The following is a 14,599-nucleotide window of genomic DNA, read 5'->3' as shown; positions in this document are numbered from 1 at the left end:
ATCACCTGTTCCGTCCAAGCCAGTTGGCTCCCGATGAACACGACGACGCATTCCGTTCCGACCCAGCCGGTTGCCTTCCCATGATCACGACGATGGCGCAGCTTCTCCATTCCAACGCAGCCATGTACACGAGCCCTGGCTGTACGTATGCGCGAATAGGCGTTCGAGACCCTGCCCGTATGTACGTACGTGGCCGTATTTTCTTTCTTGCACCCTGGCCACTGTACGTACGTGTACATGCTACGTGCGCGCCTCTACTACGACACGTGTGCGCCTCTACATCGACCAGTATGTACGTACACGTTCGCGACCAGAATGAAAGCGCTACATACGCTTCGACCAGGTGGGTCCTGACTGTCAGGCACTTTCTTCCGTGCGAAGATGTAGCTGGTGGGTCCCAGGAGTCAGGGGAAACGTTTTTTTTGCGAAATACGGTGGCCCGTCCGATGGGTCCCTGCTGTCAGGTGGAGGAATCATTATTTTCCGCGTAATAAGGAGGCATTTCCTTGCTGCGGCCGTGGACCCAGCTGTCAGCCTCTCCCGTACAGTACGCTTCCGATGGAAGTCGTTCCTTGACCACGTTGACCGCGCCACACTGAGAGCACCAGGGCGGTGGACGACGGCGAGGCCTAGGAAGGGGACGACGCGAAGCCGGGGAAGACGCGGTAGTGGTTGCCCACACGGAGAGGAGTACGAGGGTTCACTGGTTCGGCTGCGATATGAGGCTGCCGTCCCCGCAGAATAACAGGGGGTGTGGGTGAGTAGAGGGATGGCCAGGCCATCGGTGGGAGTAGTAGAGGGCGGTGAGGCCTTCGCGGCATCACAGCCGGCCACGGGAGGCAGGAGCACACGGCACGACCGGCGCTGGTTTGGGCGGCTGGAGCAAGAAGACCAGAGGTTGAAGAAGCACTAGGGCCGTTGGATGGACATCGTACGGTCACTGGAGCTAGAATCATTCATATTGACTAAGTTGAAAAAGCCCTCCGTCCCCGTCAACTTAGTAGGCCCAGAAGTCAGCCTCCCACTATGGTGGGTCCCAGCTAGCAGGGGGGTATTCATTTTTTTGTGCGTAATAAGGAGGCACTTTCTTGCGTGCGAAGATATAGCTGGTGGGTCCGACCTGTCAGCGGGGGAACGTTTTTTTCGTGAAATACAGAGGCCCTTCCGGTGGGTCCCAGCTGTCAGGTGGAGGAATCATTATTTTGCGCGTAATAAGGATGCATTTCCTTGCGTGCGGTCGTGGACCCAGCTGCAGCCTCTCCATGCACAGTCTACTTCCGATGGATGTCGTTCGTTGACCACATTGACCACTCTGCGCCGACCGCATCCAAGGTGGTGGACGACGGCGAGGCCCCGGACAGCAACGAGCCAGAGATGGGAGGACGCGGGAGTAGAGTCGCAGACGGAGAGGTGTACGAGGGTTAACTGGTTCTGGTGCGGTGTGGTTCGGCAGTCAGTGGAGAAGAACAGGAGGTGTGGAGGGGTGGAGGGATGGCCTGGCCAACGGTGGGGTAGCGCTTCACAGCGAAGCATGCTAAGCAGAGCTGCTAGCAGGAGGAGGCGGGAGCAGGTGGTCCCGGCTGCGCTGGAGGAAGAAGACGAGAGATTGAAGATGGATGCCGGTCGTTGGATGTAAATCCAACGGTTAACGATGTCAGAATCATTTGTTGACTAAGTTGACAACGACTTGCATTGGCTTGAACCTATTGGCCCACATTTCAGCCTCCAAAAATGTGGCACGTATTCAACCCATTTTTTCAGAATTTACAGTCAATTTGATCTCTTTTTTCTAGAATTACAGTCCATTTGCTGGGCTAGGTGAACTAATAATGTAGCGTCCATGCGGCCCATTTATTTTTTCCTAAAAAATTACACGCCATTTGCACTTTCTCGAAATACACGATTTTGCTGGGCTGATTCTAATTATAATGTTGGGTTGGGCGCAGCAATGTTATCAAAAAATAAACAGGGGCTGAGCATTTTGTTATAAATATATTTAAATAATAAGTGATTTATTATTACATTGGTCCTTAAATCTTACCAAGCTTTTGTACACAATCACCAGGATTTTCGTTGCCAAAAAAATCCAGGATTTTATTGTTAAGAAATTATTTTTATAAGTTAATAAGATGTGGGATATTGTTACATATGTAAGTATCTGTTAAATATATGATGACAATAACAATAATATATAATAGCATATAAAATAATTTAAATATATATAATATAGTTAGAAGGGAAACATTAGTTGGACCAGGCATTCCTATTCTTATATAGAAAAAATAGAACAGACCTTTGCGTTTTCTTCAAAAAAATACATAAATTGGGCTGCCGATGTTTCAGGAATAATAAAACCTCGGATGGGAGGTCCATAGGCCGGTCGATACATGACGATCCTCAAAAAAATACAAACTGGCATGTTGTGGGCTGCGCATGTTAAAAAAGAAAGCCTAGATGGGGCAGCCCAAAACCCAGCTGATACTTGCTGCCCCAGTGATAATAAATGATACCTGCCAACTCCTCAGCTTCGTAGTGAATTTATCTCCTATAGTAACTATGTTGAAGCACCTAAAAAAATGTAACTATGTTAACAAACCCGTGGGCCCCAACGTCAGTATAGCATTAGGAGGAAGTATTTTTTTGATGAGGCACTTGCTTGCGTACGGCCATAGACCTGGTGGGTCCCGACTGTCCGCCTCTCCACGTACAGTCCTCTCCAAATTCCTCTCGTTTGTTCAGCTTGTTCACAACGGCAGACAGCGGCGCCGCGGCGAGCGCACAAAGGCGCAGGAGGAGATCGGACCACCTGAGGCAGTGCCTTATTTGCAACGAAATTACTGATCTAGCCCAGTGGCCAAGTGACACTACCCGACAGCTGTTCCGCCCGGGTTCGATTCCACCTGATGCAGGGAAAATATCTCCAAATTTTTTGCCTCTGCCATTATTGACATGTGGGTCCCCATTGTCATCTACGCACCACATGTCCAACACTTGCCAAAACTTCGTCCCTCGTTTTCTCTGTTTTTCGCACACTCGACATTGTGTGGGCATTTTGAAAATAGCATACCTTTTTCACTGTGCATCATATGAAGATGTGCTATGCATGAATGTTGATCAGCATATGATGTTAACTGGCTGGTAGTTCCATTTTCGACCATGAATAAAACTTCCAACATGATGTTAACCTTGTTTGAAAAGGCTGTGTTAATATAAATGCTCTGCCTCTGAAAGTTGCAGTTTCTTATCTGAAACTGAACTTGCAGTTTCTTATCTGAAACTGAAACTTGCAGTTTCTTCTCTGAGAATCACATTGTCTGCACTTTTATACTCCTATGAAACTACATTTTTTAAGTGCTAAAAATAGATCTCTGGAATTCATAAATTACTTCATATGCTCAATACCGCAAATCTGAAATTCAAAAGACATTCATATCTGAAAGTACTCTCAAAATACACAACACAAAACACAATTCACAACCTACAAATACTGACAACCCTAAGCTCCTCCTGACAATTCACAACCTGCCCGACTATTGGGCTGGGGGGGGGGGGCAGTCCCCTCCTATTCTTCGGCGGCAGACAGCCGCCCTGTGAGATGATGTGAACGGCGAGGGAGAGGATGGCAGGGAAGCATCGTCGGCCAACTGCTTTTCTCCTCTTGCAGTTGGGTTCGGTCGACAAAGACTCCACCGGCTCGCTCTGGCACGACACCCTCACAAACGGCACCCTGTAGATGCTCGATCCTTCAATCTCTGGTGGATGCTCCATTTGGGATCGATACTCCCACCACCGCTCCCTCACGATCGGATTTGGTGAATCTTCTTACTCCATGGCCCAGAGGAGAAGCTCTATGTACTCCCGCGCGACTCCCTTCGGGAGTATCGTCGCCTTTTCGCTCTGTTACAGATATTTGGCCATGGATGTCGCCGTCGCCGCTAGTTGGTCCTTGTTGTCAAACCAAGACTGTATCTCCAACATCCTAGCTAGCTTCACAGGGTCGCCGTCTGCGATCCTCACGTATCGGTTGTACTCCTCCATCGATCTACTTCTCCACAGCATCTTCACTCAACGGTGGTGGTTTTTGAATGGAAGAGGAGAGGAGCAGCGCTTGTTTTGGATTAGAATGGGAGAGGAGCGACGTTGGTTTTGGATTGGAACATGAGAGGAGGGGCGGTGGTTTTGAAATGGAAGAGGAGAGGAGCGATGCTGGATTTAGATTGGAACAGGAGAGGAGCGGCGGTGGTTTAAGAGGAGAGGAGCGGCGCTGGTCTTGGAAGTATTTTTTTGTTTTGCGTATTTTGGGTCAAAGTTTGACCACATACTGTATTTGACAAGAAAAATGTGAATGCATGTCACCAAAAATTGTATTGTTTGGTTCGTATCTGAATGTACTTTCAAATTATATTATTTTTGCAATGTATAACATATATTTTATTTGTGAAAATCATGGTCAATTATGACCCGGAATAAAAGGGAGACTAGTTAATGTGGGGTCGCTTTCTTAATTGAAGGGTAAATTGATTTTGATTTTGATCCAGTCAGAGCGCGCCGGCCCTCTCGTCCAATCCTAAATCGCTGCCACACGCTCCTCTCCCTCTTCTCCATTGCAAAACCACCTCCTCTCCTCTCCATCATCTCCATTCCAAAACCACCGCCTCGCCTCTCCCACTTCTCCATTGCAAAACCACCTCCTCTCACCTCGGACGAGGATCCCCTGACGTAGCCCATCCTGCCATTGAGACACTAACACATGGGTCCCACCAAGCGCGGGGCCCACCTGTCAGCGACCGAAAGGCAGGAAAACCTCTCCTCTCCATCATTTCCATTCCAAAACCACCGTCTCGCCTCTCCCTCTTCTCCATTGCAAAACCACCCCCTCTCCTCTCCATCATCTCCATTCCAAAACCACCATCTCGCCTCTTCCTCTTCTCTATTGCAAGACCACCATCTCTCCTCCCATCTTCCAAAGCTAGCACCGGACCACTCAGAAGGACATCTATGGAGAGGATGCAACAGCGAATCAGGCAGAGCACCAGCGGTGACCAGGCAAAGTTAGCCAGGTTGAAGGAGATCCTTACTTGGTTTGACAATGAGTGGGAGATTTCGAGGATGGTGAGGGCCATGTGGCAATGTATGGGAAAGAGCGAGACGATGGTGATGAGGGCGGTGATGTACTCCTCGGCGGCAGTCACGCCGCAGTCCTTCGAGTTCATCGAGTATCTCCTCTGGGCGATGGAGCAGATAGATTCCCCCGAGGCGAAAGTCAAGCGGAGGTGGTGGGCGTACAGGTCGAAGGTCGAGCACCCAGAGGATAACAGTACGGTGTGTCGTTCATGAGGGTGCAGAGCCAGCCGGAGCCACATGAGTATTCGTTCTACCACTGCAAGAGGAGGCCGGATGGCGCGACGTCGCTTCCCCGCCGTTCTCCACGGTTCCCTCGATGCTCGCCTCATTTCAATGGCGTCGGTAGGGTTTAAGGTAAGCTTCGCACTAACCTAATCTTCCATCTGCTCATGCTTACAATCAGTGTGACAGCTAATAAAAATCATGCTTACAATCAATCTCCGAGTACTACGCCAATCACCCTAAAATAGCTCTGGACCTTTGGGTCAAAGTTGTGACACTATGTACAAATAAAGAAAAATAGATTGGTGCTTCTTTCAGAAAAGAGTACTCCCTAGAAAACTCCCAATATAAGCTAGTAGTATTTTTTTTTGAAGTCTAAGCTACTAGTATTTGGTTAAAGGATTTGCTGCCGAGAAAGATCCGTCCACAGTGAGCGCCACACATGCCACTGGTGGTGGTGGATGCCAATGCTTAGATGGAGTAGGGTTGGTGTCGGTAATTTTTACTTGGCACCTCGCACTCTGCATATATGCCGGTTCAATCCGTACATTTGTGCAGTTCCACCAAAATGCAGCTGAATAACCCTGTTTGCACAAATAATGAAAAAGCGTGATTACATTATAGTGGCACTAGTTCATGAAACATACACTAATAAATAGAAGAAAATATGGCGATAGTATCATAGTATGCCATGCTGCGAGGGCGAGATGGGCCCTGCGACGCCTCATACGGTACGCCTCATACTGGAAATCGACCCAAGTCTCCCCGATACACCTTTTGCCAGTGATGAACATCAGTGTACAGCGGTAGTACAAGGAGGGGCGTTGAGACATTCCAATCTCTATTTCTGTGTAGATCAACTAAAATTAAGCACCCCAGTTTGCAAAAAACGCTTAAACATTAACACTGGGACTAGTTGATGAAACATATACTAACAAAGAGAAGCCCTTTCTTTATCTACATTGGAAATGAAATGGTATAGAGGACACTCGCTCTATTTTAACTGTATTATTACTTCATTTTACCAGTGGCACTAGGGTCGAGCAGGTGGCAAACGAGGTGTACCGTGCGTCGCAAGGATGGAGGCTGGGGGTGCTTAGACTAGCTAGCTCTATCTCCCCCCCGATGTTTCTGTGGTAGCATTTGGGTTGTAATCCAAACTTGATTGAGCTGGTGCTGCGTCCCCCTACCTGCCTAGCTTATGTGGCGAACTTTTCTCCAGCTAGTACTCAGTCCGGTCTAGTAGTAGTTGCATAACTGCCCATTTACACTGAGATGTTGTCGGATAATGGTTCTCTATGGTAGGGTTTCTTTAATGAAATCGGAGGAAACTTCCTCTTTCGATATATATAAAAAAATCTATGGCACTAGCGGTGCCAAAACATTGCCTCAAATTAATAGTGCCACTAGATTAAGGTGCAAAATAATAACATTACTGCTTTATCATGGCAGTGCCAAAACAGTAGCACAAGAGGAGACTCAACATGCAGGATCTTTGGCAAACGGTCAGACCAAAAATCCACATACCTCGTGATGGGAACCATATCTGCAATCAACGCCATCGTAGAAGGGATGACACCAGTCACCAACATGGATGATTCAATTCATGGGACCTTTTGGTGCAGTTCACCTAAAATGAAGCAATGTCCCATGAGCTAGAAGCTTCTTCTTCATTTTTTTAAGAAAAGGGCTTCCGCCCCGGTTCCATTTCCACCAGAAAACGAAACCCACAGAGCTTCATCTTCATTAGTTGCAATAAAATTGAGCAACATCAAGGTTGGTTGTGAAGCTCCTGGAATGTTCAACTATAATTTGGATATCATTTGTGCAGTTCAACTAAGATCAAGCGTGAAATGTATATCTCTGTTTGCACAAAAAAGGTGGAAAGGAGGGTGACAAACAAGTGATGAAACATACATCAAATGAAAAGAAGCATGTTGCTTATCTGAATGGCAATCCTACAAGGACAGTAGCAATTTCTAAAGCAGCAGCATTGCTAGATATTAGTGTGGGCATTAGGATTAACTATGACAACCGTTAAATACGGCATTACTTTAATGGTGCCATTGCTTCATTTTACCAGCAACATTACATTAACAGATGCTACAGAGTCGGTATTTGGGCACGGGAGAGTAGGCGGACCAGGACAGTTGCATTTCTAACGAAAAGGAGCAACTTGTCTTAATGGGAAATTTAGCAGGACATGAAAAAAGAGTGCCATTGATTCATATTACTGGAGGCATTACATTGAAAACAACATTGGTTTAACGTGTACTTACTTTTAACAGTGCGACTGCTACATTTTACCAGTGACATTACATAAGAGTGGCATCAGAACAGGATATCTGGGTTGGTCCCATTTTTGTTTGGTATATCCATCTTATACTGTGTGAGGCTAGCAAATCTAGTGCTGGACTTACTCTGTTGACTTGTCCCCCAGTCCCCACTTTCTTTCCTTTTTCAACCAATAGATCGGGTTTATATTGAGTTTGTACTGCGTTTCCCTTTATTTCCCTATTAGACCAAGAGACCAGTTGGATAGCCAGTCTCTGCTACTTTTCGCCCCCATTATTTCCTCGTTCGACCAAGTCCTAGATTCAGGTAACAGATCTTCCCCCACCCCCACCCCCTTTCTTCCTTGTTTGAACCAAGTAGTACTAGATTCGAGTGCATGAACTACTTTTACCTCTTAACAGTCAAAATTTAGGTTGCTTTCGAACAGTCGATCGATCCTATCTACGAGGGGGCCTGGGAAATACTAGAAGATACAAATGCAGCGACGTCAGGAGCTCGGGAAGTAGAGCAAGGCCGGTTTCAAAGGAAGTTATACCTGAGGGTCGCCGGGATGTCGATAGGTGGGCGGCGGGAGGCCGGATCTACCCACAATACGGCAGCGAGGAAGAAGGGGTCGGAGGCCCTCCTAGCCAGCGATGCTTGGGAGAGAACGGCAAGGCACGCTGATCGAGACGCGCCGGCAGTGGGTAAGAGCTGTCGCCGAGGATGACCGCGTGAACGTTGCACCTTCTCACCTTCCCCGGCGGAGAGGATCCGTCTGGATCTGTGACCAGCGGTGAGCAGAGAGAGAGAGAGTGTGGCCACCGCTGTCATGTTTAGATTTGGAGAGGACGAGACAGTGTGAAGACAGCAACACTAGCAAGCAGCGCGGGGGCTCCTGCCTATATAGTGGAGTACTAGCTTTTGTCTACCGGAGCTGGATTGACCTCCTCAATGACTGTCGAGAAGTCTTCATGCACATGCCCCGAAGGCGCAGTTGTCGTCATTTTGATCTAAAGCATCGGATTATAACATATAACACAAAAAAATGCCACATGAAAAGAAACCATAACCTCACTGCCCAAAGGAGACAACATGAATCCCGACGGACAAACTAGATGAGGATCAAAGCTCAAATTAAAGATAAACTCGTAGAAAGGGGGTCCGTCGATAGATGTCCTAATTAACATAGCCGGCTTGACCAAGATGGCAGCCGAGTAGTCTTCGTGCATGTGCCCCCAATGACCAGCGCCTTGGAGGAACTCAGTTGTCGCTGTTTAACACTCGCAGTGATCCGAAGCACATGACACCTAATATTGTGAGATGACAAGAAACCTTTTTTTAGATTTCTCATCAGAACTACAGCCCTGTACAACATAGCCTGCATGATATGTAGACGATAGCCAATCCAGGCATGTCTGCTGGAGTCTAGTCACATGCATGGACGAACTGATCTTCCGTGTCATGTAGGGATCGTCCAGGCACCAACGTCTGTACAACACTTCTCTAGTACTATTGCTCGTCTCTCTCTCTCTTCTATTAACTCACCCGACTTGCGGGGCCAGGGAGTGTGCCTATGGTCGGTTCTTGATTGCGGTCCCACATGTGTGTGCAAACGCAATATGACCCGCGTTCCATTCAGAGAGCGGCGTGCCAGACCGACCGACCGTCTGGGGTGCCACGCGAACACGACGGGCGTGTTGTATACTCCGTGCATGTGTACCGCCGTTTTCTTGAGGCTTTGGTCCTTGGCGCAATCCATGGATACAATATTAGTATACTGTACTATTTAAAAGTCGAGGGCGGGGCTTTTCCCACGCGGTAGGCGGGGCAGTTCCGCCTAGTCGGTTCGACAGAGACGTGAGAAGATGAGGGAGTAGGCTGCTGCAAACGTAGGGCTGTGTGATTTGACAGCGAGTTACTGCTCGACAGGTGGGGCCCCGTGATTTGACTTGCCATTTTATCATTTTAATTGCGGTGCTACGACCGGCGTGAGTCTCCCGATTCCTGACCACCTCCATGGTATACAGGTGCCTCTCCCAATGCTCCGGCTGGCTCTTGCATGAGAGCCCACTCCTCCACTTTTTCCTTGCCTCTTTCCTCCACATATGCAAAAATGCCATGTAAGTGGGCTTATAGCCCACTATTGTACTTGCTCGTACAGGTGCTAAGCCTGCCACATAGGCATAAAGTCTGATGTGGCAATTTAATTACTCCCTCCGTCTAGGTGTGCAAGTCATCTTACGAAAACCAAATAATCCCAAAACACTTAGGCGCGGTGCATACATCGTTTCTTGTTTCTTGACATATCAACCAATAAGAGATGTAGGGTGTGCATGCTTTTAATGACTTGAGACTACCATTTCATTGAAACAGGTCACTCCTTGGCAAATGCAATAAATACTACGAAGAAAGAGATAGAGAGAAGTAAAAAAATACTCTTATAGCCAACCTTATAGCTAACCTTGTTGTATAAGTGATGACTATGTATGACATGCCAACATCAGATAGCCTAACGCACCGTGTTAAATCTCCAAGGGCGCGACCACGTGAGCAAGGCGACGGTCGTGGTAGGCGTGACCATGATACGGGCTGTTGGCAGCCCTTGGATCTGAGATCGAACGTCGCATGCTAAGTTGCTGAAAATTTGCAGAATAACCCTCCAGGATAGGATATTCACTCATAGGTCTAGAATCACGCCATGCAACCGTTCGATCTCAGATCCAAGGGCTCTCGGAAGCCCGTATCATGGGAGAATGGCAAGCTTCGTATCACCTGTATTTTTCCCGACGCTTGACATGACATCGAAAGACATTTAATTGGGCGTCGAGTAGACATGACATCTAATTGGGCCCCCATAGTACTGTGCATGAATCCATTTATCCACCAGGCAAGCCACTACCCTGCCGTTCGCACGCCCCACTCAGCATTTTTACAAAACCGCTGGCAGTTCTCGCTCCTACTCGTCCCCGGACGTCCTTTAACATTACGGCAGTTCGCTCCTAGTTGTCCTGTACTTTCACATTACGACAGTTCCACTAATCCTAACCCTCCTCCCAAATCCATGGCGTCCCAAATCTCCATGATCGGTGGTGAGTACAAGGTTAGAACCATCATCGGCGATGAGTTCGACGTCATCTACACCCGTTCTTCCGCAACGGTGAAAGGATGCCTTGCTCGCTTCAGACGCATGTTCGAAAACTCAAAGGATGAGTGGGTCGCTGGGCTAGATGTTGAGTATACCATAGTCCCGCAAAGCGAGAAGACTCTAAAGGAGGCAGAGAAGAAGAAGCCCGCCGTGATCCAGGTTTGCGTGCATGACTTATGCTTGGTCTACCACATATGCCATGCCGACGTTGAGTGCTAGGATTTTAAGAACTTCCTCAAGGACGGCCGAGTCAAATTCGTTACTGTAGACTTTAGGAACGACAGGGATGTCCTGGATCGGATAGGCCTCGTTGTAGGCAACCCCTTTGACCTCCAGAAGAAATGGTTGGTGCCCTCCCGTCATCAGCCTTCAGTGTTGACCCTGGTAGGAGCCATGGTTCATCCTTCGTACGGTACAAGGAAGAAACCTCCGTTCATGTTTCATCATGCATGGGAGTGGAATGTACTAGATATAGACCACATCCACTACGCTACAATGGATGGCTACCTTTGTTTCAGTATCTACAAGGGTTGGATGAAGAGCAAGAGCCAAGTGTGCGGTTCAAGCAAAGAAGTATCGCCCAAGAGGAAGAGGGACAAGGACGAAGTCGAGCACGTGGACGAGGAGTCCGAGTAAGGTGGCAGTGTCATTGCTCATGGTGGTTCTAATGCAGTGTCTACCGGATTAGTTGCTTAGTTTAATTTCAGGTACGCTTAGTTTTATTTGAGGGGTGTGTTGTGCTGAGCCCCCAGCAGAACTATGTTATGTTCCTTCTCGTTACTTTAACTCTTCAGTACGTACATACTAGTATTTCTTATAGTTCATCTTTTAGTTGGTATAGTACTACCACTCGTTTCTCCACAATATACGTACAATATATATGGCCAACATCATATAGCCAGCTATTTAGTTGTCAAAGAATTTCAGGGTGCTTAGTTTTATTTGAGGGGTGTGTTGTGCTGGACACCATTATTGTGACTCAAATCTCTTTGGCCATTTTATAATGACATAAATACCGATGGACCAACATGCCAGCTCTCCCTCTATCTCACTACAATAAAATAAAGTGTGGGGCCTACGTGATCCCAACAACGTTCTAATTTTCCTGTAAAATTATTCACTTGGTTAGTCCTGACAAGCGGGGCCACACTTATCATTGTGAGAATCGGCTTATTTTTGTCATATAACATGGTCAACGGGTTTGACGTGAAAATAACAATGTCTAATGGCATTTTTGAGCAAAATCTAACTTAACGATGGCATTTTTTAGATATCTAATTGCATTTTTGAGCAGGCATCTCACAGATCGATGGCATTTTTGAGTAGTTGTAACTTCTAATGGCAAAACTGAGTAGTGATACACAACTAGTGGCATAAATAATAAGAACCCAAGAATTAAATAGGTATGCTAATTTCTTTAATATAATTTAACACCCCATTTAAGCACGTACTAGCTTTTTTAATAGTACTATATGCATAATTTGGCGACGAGCGCTCTCTATATGTACCACCTTTTTTGTTTAATTTCATCTTGTTAGTTTTGCTCCATGGCGCAATCCATCGATACTACTACTGTACAAAAGTATACATTTCTTAAAAGGCAAGAGGGTGGGGCAGTCTAGCTTGGTCGGTTTCAAGAGAGGCGAGGGCCTTTGTGATTTGACGGCTCATTACTGCTGGAAGGCGGGGCCTTGTCATTTGACTTCTTGTATAAATGTGCCGATGACCTGAGGAGGAGCAAAGAACCGTGTGGTATCCTCAAGTTTTCCACTGGAGTAGTATGATGGAGGAGCACGAAACACGACAGCCCAGTGCCATATGGCGATAAAAAATGATCTAATTTGCTAGTCATCTCATTGTTAGCATTTTTCTATTCATACCTCGCAGAGAACGTGACACGTGCGGCACAACACCCGAAGCAAAAGAAGAAACACAGGAGCAAAAGAAGAAGGAAGATTATCACCCCCAAAAAAGAAGGAATACGCACACACAAGTCTGGGGCGCTGCTCTCTACTACATGAAGGGTTGCTGGCCGCGGAGTCGTAACTGCTTCTTCATCGCCTCCACGACCCCCATCTCCTTCCGCGTATCCTCCGCCATCTTCTTCATTCTGTCCATGACACGGGATTTCTCGACGCGAGCCTTCATCATCTGTTCCACGACCGCATTACATACCTTGACAGTAGTCGGGTGCTCGATGCGGAGCTTCGCCAACTCCTCCTTCTGTTCCATGACGAGGGCCTGTAGAATCTTCATCGAGGAACTACTATTCTCATGCAGCTTCTTCCAGCTGGTGTTCTCCTCCTTCAGTAGGTCAAGCTCGTGGCAGAGCTTCGCCTTGTCCTCCTGAAGTTGCAGGATTTCGCCAGCCGCCTTCTTCTCCGAGGCAATGCTCTTCTTCAGCAGCATCACCAAGCCGGCGATCAACAACCCGTGCTCATTGAGCTCAGTAGGCATGTCGTCAAGGCTCTCCTTCAACAGCTCCACCATGCCGTGGATGAACTCCTTCTACTTATTGAGGTGCTTATTGAGCTGATCGGGCATGCCGTCGAGGGATAACGACTCCAGCGCCGCCAGCTCGGCATGTTCGCCTCCGCGGCTAGGGCGCTCCTGGGAGCCATCGCCTGCCCGTGAGAGATCTTTCGAGGTCTCTGCGTGGCAGCGAGCCCTCTCTTTTTTTCCGCAGCCTTGGTTGCCGCTCCCTTGTTACGATTAGTTCTTGACCTAGAGCTCTGCATACCGGCCATGGCAAGGACGGGCGAAGAAGAAGGACTTATGAGGAGGAAGGCAGAGTAATTTTTAGTTAGGTAGTTTCCCTTTTTATAACCTAAGTACTAGCACTAGTACTAAAACCTGCATAGTGGGAACACATTCAGGTTTGGTACGTACTAGTAGGTGTGACTAGGCTTGCACTTAATTGTAGCATCGGTACTTTGGAATGTGATGGGAACAAGGTAAAGATTAATTGATGGTTTTGGTTTCAAGGCCCGAAACGGCTCCCGATGAGTTTAGTGGAACATAAATTTCAAGTACTCCCTCCATCTCAGTTTACAAGGCTTGCACGTGTATCTAGGTCGTCAATGTAACTTATATAAAATAAATTTTTTAACATGGAAAATATATCATAAAAAAGAATATTTGAAGTTTGTAATGATACATTTTTCGTAATGTATGCCTCTTATTAAGTTGGTCAAATTAACGACCTAGGTACACGTGCAAGACTTGTAAACTGAGATAGAGGGAGTACTACACTGATCAAATGCGGTCGCACAAGTCAGTGATGTAACTGGTCGTACATGTCAGACCAAGCCGATGCGTGTCCCTTCGGTGAGACGCGGGTCTGACCAACAGTCTGTTGGTGCGACCAACCGTAAAGTATTACGCGATGGAGACTTCTGGTTGTGGCTTCGGTTGTTTGTCATGACCAAGCATTCTAAAACTAGTGATAAATCTATTACCATCTTTTTCCAAACGACCAAGTATTTTCACAGGAATACAATACATATAGATGGAGTGATTGTCAAGGTTGCAAATCGACATGGCGTTGCAAGTTCACTGCAGCAGCAACCGACTAGGTCACTGCATCGCTGGCGGGGAAGGAGGGCAGCTCAACTCACCTACGATGCATGCCCAGCGGCACCACCACAACTGGTCCTAGGATTTGGCTTCTCCTACCGCCCATTTGAATAGTTGCACCGGCTGCTCATGCCATTGCGCAGACATGCGCGTTCTTTCCTCCGCAGTCGACTCTGTGAATATGATCTCTGCCATTAGCCCTAGCTCGAAATCAATGCGACGCTGCCAGATGCTGGCATCCCTCAGCATCTCTCC

This window comes from Triticum aestivum, chromosome 2D, assembly GCF_018294505.1.
Source record: "Triticum aestivum cultivar Chinese Spring chromosome 2D, IWGSC CS RefSeq v2.1, whole genome shotgun sequence".
NCBI lineage: Eukaryota > Viridiplantae > Streptophyta > Magnoliopsida > Poales > Poaceae > Triticum > Triticum aestivum.
This window is presented reverse-complemented; position numbering follows the sequence as displayed.